Consider the following 10,094-nt stretch of genomic DNA (forward strand, 5'->3'; position numbering starts at 1 on the left):
AAACAAGATCAGAGATATAAGAGAAGTATTAAGAAATCCCACACTAGACTTCAAACATGGAGGGAACAGATGAACTGGTGAACTAGTCATTGCAGAAGGTGAAAACAATGTTAATTGCCCTTTCCTGAATACACGGAAGTAACATGAAGGGGACAGCCATTGGTAAAGGCACATTGTGCAACAGCGTTTGGTCAGAGAACATCAGCGCCAGTATTACTTTTGTTTTGGCAAGGCCATTGGGGTTATTTCTCTGTATCAATGAGCCTGATTTAAAATTCAGTCTTGGGTACTGCACTTCAAGCAGTGTCTGACAGCTAAACAGATAATTTCCCCCTGCTTTTCAGGTTCTTAGAAAAAAAAAAAATCACTTGTAACTTCAACTTGGAAAGGTGATTCACAGATCAAACCCACTTACAGTCCTAGAAGTAAAGGCCCTTCCATCCTGCAGCAATCCTTAGGAGCTTTAAATAGGATAAGCAGCTGAGCAGAAGCCAGGCAGCCAATTTGCCTGCTAATGGATGCACAATTCCCTGGGGAGAGATTTTTTACGATCTCTTGTCAAACATTCTTAACGCAAAAGCAGAGAAGCATAACCACAACACCCTCAGCTGAAAACAGTGCATTCACATGTGTAATGTATTGCCAACACACACTGCATTCTTGTACAAAATCTGCTGAGTCACACATTGAGTTTAGAGCTTAACTGAAGGTCCATTTACCTTTCAGTCCTCTACTGCAGCCTGTTCCAATGACACTACTGTTCCAGTATCCTTAGAAAACTGTTCTCTTTTTAGTAACTCAATACTTCTTATGGTTTAAAGTAGCCCCGATGCCACCACTAATTTCTGCTAACCTGATCTTCATATGAACAGTTTGCAAAAGCTTTGATATCAAGTGGACTGTTATCATTACAGCCACGTTAATTGCAGCACAAAGCTTTTGCGGAGCTTTCAACACCTTCAGAAATGCTGTCTCTACTATCCAACTTCATCATCAATTATTCAATCTCAGAATCACACATTCACCTCAGTTTAAAACAGACAGCAGCCTCTCTGAACTTACACAAGCTTCAGGAACTGTTGAAGTGATTTCAAAAGAAAAAAGACTGACAATAGCAAGAAAAAGAACACCCATATTCAGAGTCTTGAAGGTATAAACATCATATTCAAACATATTATGAATTCCCTCAATTGCTCTCCGCTTATGTAGGTCAACTGACATCAAAGGCACTTGTACCAGTTGGGGAATCCAACTAGTATGAACAACAGAAAACACATTAACATTTTCTGCAGAACAACCAGCCATCCCCCAATACCTGATTCTGCCCATAGAAACATGACATATTCTTCATACCGTTAAGAAAATCCTCTCCAAAGCCAGTGAATTGGAGAAGGCAGCAGTCAGACTGTGCAAATAGGAAAGACTTCTGTTACCTGCCAAACAGGGAAAGGAAATTAATTCAATGGGAGAACAGCAGCCAAGTGCCTGGATTGCTTTTTATAATGAGACATAAGCTTGTTATGTTTCAGGAGTTACTCCTGAAGATCTACCCAAAGCCTGGAGCGTTTGTTCAACTCCTATCATAAGGGGTTCTGACCATTGCTCCTGAGCACTACATTAAAGCAACTACTGTCAGCATGAGGCTGGACAGAAAGCTGGGACAAGAACTGCACTAATGATAAGCCCAGTGTTTCTCTGTGCCTGCATCACAGACAATTTACTGGAAGAAACACGCTGCAACTAGCCTGCAAATAAGGCAGTGCCAAGAAAGGGTTTCAATTAGTTTTCACATTGCTTAGTCCCTACCCCCTCCCCCCCCCCCCAAGATATCTGCAAAGAAGATCATATTTCAAATAACCATCAAGTACTTCAGCTGCAATTACCTATTTGTGCTCTCCGGCTTCCTGCATGCTGACCACAGAAATTGAAGGGGGTACACCTGTGTCAGCTGGAGCTCCCCAGAGTCCTGTGCATGAAAAAACAGGTGTAATTGTGCCAACTTCCCATTCTACCCTTCTGACAGCTTGCTGTGGTTCAGCCTATACCCTATGGACATGCTGTAGGTCCATTTTCTCCCACATCAGTGACATGGCTATTGCAAATTCTCCGATTGTTTTGTTACCACTTAATATTGCTTGACACTAAGTTAATTTCTTTCCCCTCCCTCTTTCAATTCAATATACCGTTGTCTTCCACCTCACCAACACCTTTGATTTTTCTTGTCATTATCTTTGCCTTATGCTATACTACAGGAGGCTTGATGTGTTTAACTTGAATATTACATTTGTTTCCCTCTGACCCAAATTGTATATCTGCAATAACACTAACGCATAGAGTCACTCCAGGTCTCAATAGATTTTTCCCTCACGTCTGTCCCTGACTGTTTGGCTCCTTTGTCCACACAGATCTTGCTCATGCTCTTTCAGGATGCTGTCTACGAAGAACCAAAGATGCATTAGCAGTGGAGTGATGAAGGCCACAATCTTGTCAATGTCTACTGCCTACTTAAACTTTATTCTTTGTTCAGAATAAAAAGAAGTAATCAGGACAAAAGACTTTCTGGTGCGGCTCTAGGTGTGGCTGAGCCTCTATGTTGTGTTGCCTCCCTCAATGTGCTATGTTGCAAGAGGATAGTACAAATTCCATTCCAATTAACATATGGATCAGGCAGACCTCTGGGTGTTATTATTTTTGCACTTGTATTATTTGGTCTAATTTGGGAGCTTCCATGATACAAATTCACGTAGATTTGTTATTAGCACTGAAGAGTAATCACAGGTGACAGAGCAAGTTAAGTATAACTTAAAAGTTATGCTAGTTGAGTTCTCAGGGGCCAACAACCTGGCCAGTTATTATGAAGAAAGAAGGAGGATTCCTAAAAGCACACCTAGACCACATTAGTAACATTCTAAACACTGAAAGTGTGTTTAGGGGGAATGCAGTGTTTTCACTGACATCCACAATGATTAAGTCTCCCAGAACTGTAATTCCAATGTATGTTTTTGAATAATAGAATACCAGAATTAGAATAGAATTCCATCTTCTGTCTAATCAATATCAGACATCTTGTTATGTGCTCCACCTAGCAACCTAAGCCCTCGGACCAATTCTGTCTGCGCAATCTCATTCCTACACTACGTGCGCATTCCTGAACAAATGTTATTCTCCACTCAGAAATTGTTTATTTGAAATAATCCTTTTTAAAGAGCTTGACTCAAGTGTGGAATGATGCTATGTTGTGTGTTAGCCAGATCTCCTAATATTTTGTTATGCTTGTATTTTACAAACAAAGCATTATGTCGGGTGGCATTCGCTAGTTCAGAGTGGGTTCAGAGAGGCAGTATGCTTAAGAATAGGGCATCCAGGTAAGAAACTGGACATCAGGACTGTATGCCTGGCAGAGTTATGGTTTGCTGTGTGACCTTAGATTGTTGCCTTCTCACTGATTAGGTCCTGTCTTTTGACTATTAACTCTTTAGGGCAAAGACTATTGCATCTGCTAAAGAAAATGCTAAACAACATAAATTACTTCATCAACATACAGTAATAAATTAGACTTATCAAATAGTTTCCAGTTTATCTTCATCTGTTTCATACAAAGTCTGCTTTACATGAAAGCTGATATAACCTTGTTTAAAGGATCTATTTTAGCAATTGTTGCAACAAAGGCATGACAGATGTTATGTTCTAGTTACTTCCCATGTAGACTCTCAAACTGCTTTAGACATTAGAACCTGACAGTAAATACTTGTAATGGCTAGTAAAACATCCACCTCTATCTCCCACCAGTTGGCTGCATCTTGCATATGACTTCCAAGTCTCCTTTTACATTTTGATACTGTTTTATCACTGGATTTGTCTTCAGCTACTTTGCAACTCTGTATTATCTGCAAACTGATTTCTGTCTGTTGTTCAGCATCCCTTCTCTGCCACTTTCATGCATGTCTGACCATAATCTTAGTTTGAACTCCAATTTCTTTTCAAATACTTTCCTCATCACCAGTATAAATAACACTATCGTCCTTCTCCTTTTATCTCACAATCTCAGTGAATCCTTCCACTCTGAGCCTAGGGCACAAGGAGCTTGCCTCCACAAAGAACCAGATGCCTGGGTGACTTAGGGTCCAAACCAAGACAAGGAAGTAACAAGGAAAATACTAGCTGAGACTGTAGGTATAGGACTCAAAGATACTCCTTTAGCAGCAGTTTATAACAAAGCGAGCTGTCTCAGGGCACATATGCAGACTAATTAAAGTCAGTACCAATTGCCCGTAGAGTCACCAGGGCAAAATCTCATGGCACTGGCTGTCCACTTCAACAGAAAACGACAGGGAATTATCTATGCTCTGTCAAGATAATTCAGAAGGAAGCAAGATCCTTTGTAGCTCTCATTTAGCTGACACAGGTAAAACAACACAGGCCTGCAACTTCAAAGGTGCAGTAGGCTTTTTTCCCCTCAAAACTCAGTGCAGGCTATTCCATATTCTCCCCTACTGTTTGGCATGCTAACTGGAGTAAGCCAGAGAGGTACACATATTCAAGTGACACAGAGATTCAATGAGGAATGTACATCATGAACAAATGGTAAACCAGCAATTCAGATACATGTGTACCAAAGAACAGAAAAGCAACTCCTCTGGCATACATTCATCACAAATATTAACAGTGTCTGGAGTTCAATTCCATTTCTAAGCTAAAATGTGAGTCACTAGCATTTTGGTTTTTCAGTGTGCCTCGCAGAAGTAATCATCTGGTGTGTGAGTAGGAGAGGTCGCCTAGATACATCATAAACAGAAATGAAACACACTGCCAAATCCCTTGTGCTGGTATCGGTGGCATGAATAAACTCCACGTCCTTACACTGAATGAAACAGTCACAGGATATACAAACAAACAGTCACTACGTGTGTGACTGCTTTTCTGTGGATTTCCTCAGTGCCTTGGGGATATCCTGATGTCCTGCTTGATAGCCAGCAGCCTTTTTTATCCCAAAATCATGCAATCCGAGACAAAACAAGGGCCACAACGCATTTCAAACATTGAAGAAGGTAACTTTACTTTCTGTTCTCAGGTTATCATGAATACCTTCAAGCACTGTTTAAGCTACTTCAGGTCAGAGTTGCAGTTCCATCTGAATCTAGGTACTGTGCTGGTTTTACTCCTATGTACACTAACAGGTTAAAAAGACACATCTCAAAGCCACTGTGAGAGGAGTCCAGCTTTCCCAGCAATATCAGCACAGTACTGCTAGCATAAACAGACTACCAGTAGATATTAAAGCATTAAAAGAGATTCTGAACCCATTTAGATGACACAGAGCTTAAACAATCACAGCTGCCAGCTCCACAGTAATGTTCACTAGACTGCAACCACACTGGAAAACCCGGTAGGAAATATTACCAGCGCACGTAGGAGCCCCTGACATCATCCGGACCAGACCAGCATGAATAATCACTCCAGAGTTTGGCCTGTCCTGCCAGAAGGCAAAAAAAAAAAGCTATAAAAGATGGAAGCTGCCAAAAGTCCTCAGGGAATTTTTCCGAGGAACAGTGTTAAAAGGTTTCATGTAAGACCAAGTCTCTCCAGCTTCATTGTTTCCCATCATTATGAGCTTTTTCCACTTTGGTGACTCACAACACAAACAATCCCATGGTTTGGATTAATGCCCTGGCCTCTGCAAAAGTATAGGGGAGGCTGTCACACCTTAAATATGGCCCTGAGAATCTTGGGGAGCAATTCTGAAAGTTTCCAGGGATCTGATGAAGCACCATCTACAGTTACTCTTAAGCAACAGGTTCCTATGGTAGATCTGCAGGCTAGTAACTGCATACTGCAAGAAGTATGTCCTTTTTATTTACTACCATGCCACCTCTGAGATAGATAGCCCATGAAAATGAATTAAAAAACCACTTACAGATTACAGTTCACAGTTCAGTGACAGGAATCAGCATACTAACAATCCAGCAATCTGGAATGCAGCTGTAAAATTTCAGTTAAGATCAATGATACTGTGAAATAGTGTGGATTTTGTTTGTTTGAAAACATATCAACCCTGGTACAAAACAACAAAAAGCACTTAAGATTTTGAGCAAGTTCTTACATGATCTGATATTCATTAGCTAATTAGGCTCAGCTGAGGTACTGGCTGGAACAAATGATGCCTTGCAACACAAAGGAATGTCACAGTTTCTTCATTAAAATGACTGTCAACACTGATGTCTTTTTTAGCTCTTTCTAGTGGCATATTACAGCTTTAGATAAAATTTAAGGCAAATCAACTTGACTTCAAAAAAAGCTGTTGACTGAGTGAAAGAGAATGGCTGTTATGAAGAGACTTGTTTCTGCCAGGCAAGTGAAGACTTGCTTTTCCAGGTCAGACACAAAGGTTGGAATTCTAAAACCAGAGATCTCTTCCTTTAATGAATCACAAAAACATATTAAGAGCCTATTGTTTTAGCATGAAGGAGTACATGCAATACTTGACATTTTCATTAATGTTTAGTTTCAAATAAGCCTTCAGGAAACACTTCTACTCAAGCTGCGTAACTTTCACTTCTGTGTCCAGCATGCTAGCAGCTAGTGCTCACGCAGGGAAAGGATATTTAACGTTGCAGGAGGTGAAACAAAAGAATGTAGTGCACAACCACAGATAATTTTCAAGCAAGTCCTCAACACTAAGGTTTATTTTCCTAATGCTACAATCATCCAGGAAGTCATTAAGACAATAGTGAGCAGCCAGTGTACAGCATGTACAGAATAACTGAGCTCAAAACAGTAGAGCAAAGGAGTGGAAGCCTAACTGACTGATCAGCCAGAACAGACATGCAGACACTGATGGCTGTCATCTTTCCTGTGGAGACAGAGGCTAAAGCCTTCAGGAGGGTTCTGCCAGGATAGAAAGCTGGATCCCCAGATTTAAGCCACAGCCTGACACAGGCACACACACAGACACACAGAATAGCATGAAAACACAGGCATTTAAAAGCCAAAGAAATGTGTTCAGTATTTTCTCAGTTTGTCTATTTGGGCTAGTAGAAAACCTATAAATGGAAGATAATGCATTCTTTTGATAAATACAATGTTGTATGAAATACAGTTCCTGAAGAAGGCAGGAAACAAATGTCTTGATTCATACAAATTTACTGCTTGCTATTAGGAAAAAATACAAACAAAAAAAAGGCTGTTGTGACAGGTCTATGATAGGTCAGCTGACCCACAAATCTCTTCCTTCTCAAGAGATAGTGTCACTACAATATTCTTTCCAGGTTTCTTAACCTAAATGTGCTGCTTCTGGATTAAAAACATCAGTCTAACCAATCTTACTACGCATTCTGCTTAGGTTACCCACAAAGAAGCCAAAGAATTTCAGCTGTGATGTGGGCACTTATTAATTTGGAAATGACACAAAAACCTGTTCAAAGTAGCATGTGCCACTGTGCAGTAACTATATCTTGGTTTATTTTATTACTCCTGCTATTAACAAAGAATATCCAGAGTTGCACGAGATTATTGTCCTGTCATCAATCAGGGAACAGAACTGTACAACTGCAGTACTGGATGGTTAACTACATGGTTCTGAAATAAATGGATTTCGACTGCTGAGGTAGCTTTTCACACGGCTACATGACCTGCTCAGCCAAGGGAATAAGCAGCAATGGGGTTCTGACAGCTACTTCTTACCCTCTTTTTAAGGTCAAATTTAACCAGACTATCAAAATATTTGCTGAAGTGCCTGTGTGCAAGGCAGCACAAGTGACTTACATCAGTTAGAATCTTTTTGCATTCTTCTGGTCTTTGTTTTGAATTGCTTGTGGAAAGATTTGGTAGGTGGAGCTTTTGAATGTAGTGAACCACCAATTGCAGCAGGCCTGGCATGGGATGGCATTCATGGTGTTCACTCAACTATGGGATAAACACATTTTAAAGTCTGCAATGAGAACCATGAACAGACTAGAATTATTTTCAAGGTTGCATCATGACAACAAATCTGATTTTCAGTGATTAAATGAAGTTCTGCACAAATATTCTCACTTTATTCATAGAGATGCTTTTAAATAGTTTCTGAAAAATACACCAGAAGCATTGATACTGGAGGGAATTTGGCTATACTCATTATTAACATGGATGCATTATGAATTTATTTACAGAAAATCCTTATGCTCTTCTCTCTTCTGGTATACTTCTTTTTCTGGTATACTTCTCTAAAAGTATACCAGGAAGAAGAAGTGACATGAGAAGAGCTGGCGAGTCTCAGCAAGACCAGCTTATGCTGCATCATTCCTTTAAAACCACAGCATGAATGCACTACAGCAGCAGCTGTGGTAGGGAGCAGACCTTAGGGGAACCAAGGCCAACAGAACAGAAAGGCTGCATTTTGTTATGAAAGAAGGAGCTTAGTTATGGAACTTCTTGGATAAGCATCTGAGAAGATTATACATCCAGTCATGCACAGACGGGGAGATACTGAAAATGCTCCATCTACTAGTAGAAGTTCATGCAGCTTACATGGAGGTCAGCGCTAAACGTTTTTAAAGACCACTTCTGAACTGAGTCTTACATTATTTTAGAGACAAGCTGCTATTTAAAATACAGGTCAAGCAAAGCAGATGCAGAAAAAGTACCTCTTCAATGTCTGCTACTGAACTTCACTGCATGAGCTTAGACAGTCTCTTGCTGTTGGCAGATCCCTGCTGCCAGCATGGAGTGGGTGTCTGGCCACTTGGTCCCAGTTCCTCCAGCCATTAGACTACACTAGGAGACAGAGCACAAAACCATAGTAAATCTATTCTTAACATTTTACATAGACAGTGTCTACTGTTTTGCAGTCAAACAGAGAAGGTGAAGAGGTTTAGCCAGTCACATATGGGAACATATACAGTTCATGATTCATTAGTGCAAATAGTTTGAAAACACTCATTACAGCAGAAAGAAAGAGAAGTTAGATTTCACAACCAATAACTCATTATTCATGCTGACATAAAGAACTGATAAAGTTTTATGGTTTTGCATGTATGTCAACCAGTAATCTCAAATGCCAGGTAAGAAGGCCCCCTCTAGTCCTCCAAAACTAAATTCAAACAGCCTGAACATGATACAAAGCTATCAATTTAATCTCTTAACAAATACGAGTGAATGGGGAGAACCAGATGCAGTATCAGTGATCTTACACAGCATGGAAAGCCAGTATATTCCCAGAGAGTTTCTTCCATTTTCAGTGAAGCGGTTAGTGGCTGAAAGCTGAACTACCAGTTAAGCTTGTCATGAACAGAGCTTCTCCGGGGTTGATACTGTGTCCAGAACTACTCAGTATTCTTAAAAGTCATCTGGATAACACAATGGAATCAACTTTCACCAAGTTTGCAGATGACATCAAATGGGGAGAAGATGTAGTTAAGAGTGGACAGATGAGCCACAGCGCAGAGACTCAAGACAGGCTGCATGAGTGGGCCAACAAGAATGGCATGGGACTTAGCAAAGAAAGTCCTGCACCCAGAAGATAACCCTAAGGACAGGCTGCTCCATTTGCGCAGGACTGCAAACATCTGCACTGAAAAGCTGAGAGAACTGAGTACAGAGATCCCTGTGGAATCAGTTTGACCAGTTCTCTGGCACACAGAGTTTCCTGTTCTGAAAGACAGGACAGCACATACTTCCCCCTATACAACAAGGTAAACCCACATAAAGCAAAAAAAAACTAAGGAGGCAAAAGTATAACCAGAAGCTTCTGCAAGTTACATCTAACCATTTGCTCCAAATGAAGATTTAAAAAAAGATTCTTACAAGACTGACAAAAAGTAGTAATTACATTTAAAAATCAAGCCATATAAATTGCAACATGAACACACACAATCCATTCCAAACATAGAGACTGAAATTACAGGACTGAAATTACAGGATCATAGAATCATAGAACAGTTAGGGTTAGAAAAGACGTTAAGATCATCAAGTTCCAATCCCCCTGCCATGGGCAGGGACACCTCACACTAAACCATGTCACCCAAGGCTCTGTCCAACCTGGCCTTGAACACTCCCAGGGATGGAGCACTCACCACTTCTTTGGGCTGCCTATGCCAGTGCCTCATCACCCTCACAGT

The 10,094-nt window shown here is 40.5% G+C and overlaps 1 long non-coding RNA gene across 4 annotated transcripts; it reads right to left on the reverse strand.

Annotated features, from left to right (window-relative positions):
- Nucleotides 1–1,269: 1,269 nt before the first annotated feature.
- On the reverse strand, nt 1,270–8,746 carry LOC136018883 (uncharacterized). 4 transcript variants are annotated; one of them, XR_010614620.1, is made up of 5 exons: nt 8,622–8,746; nt 7,762–7,902; nt 5,915–5,979; nt 1,884–1,966; nt 1,270–1,433 (listed from the first exon to the last, which is right to left on the reverse strand). It is a non-coding gene; the product is annotated as an uncharacterized LOC136018883 (long non-coding RNA). The 4 variants fall into 4 exon arrangements; XR_010614621.1 differs by having other exon boundaries at nt 7,762–7,927; XR_010614619.1 differs by lacking the exon at nt 8,622–8,746 and having other exon boundaries at nt 7,762–8,040.
- Nucleotides 8,747–10,094: the final 1,348 nt, after the last annotated feature.

Source organism: Lathamus discolor, chromosome 8 (assembly GCF_037157495.1).
Source record: "Lathamus discolor isolate bLatDis1 chromosome 8, bLatDis1.hap1, whole genome shotgun sequence".
Classification (NCBI taxonomy): domain Eukaryota; kingdom Metazoa; phylum Chordata; class Aves; order Psittaciformes; family Psittacidae; genus Lathamus; species Lathamus discolor.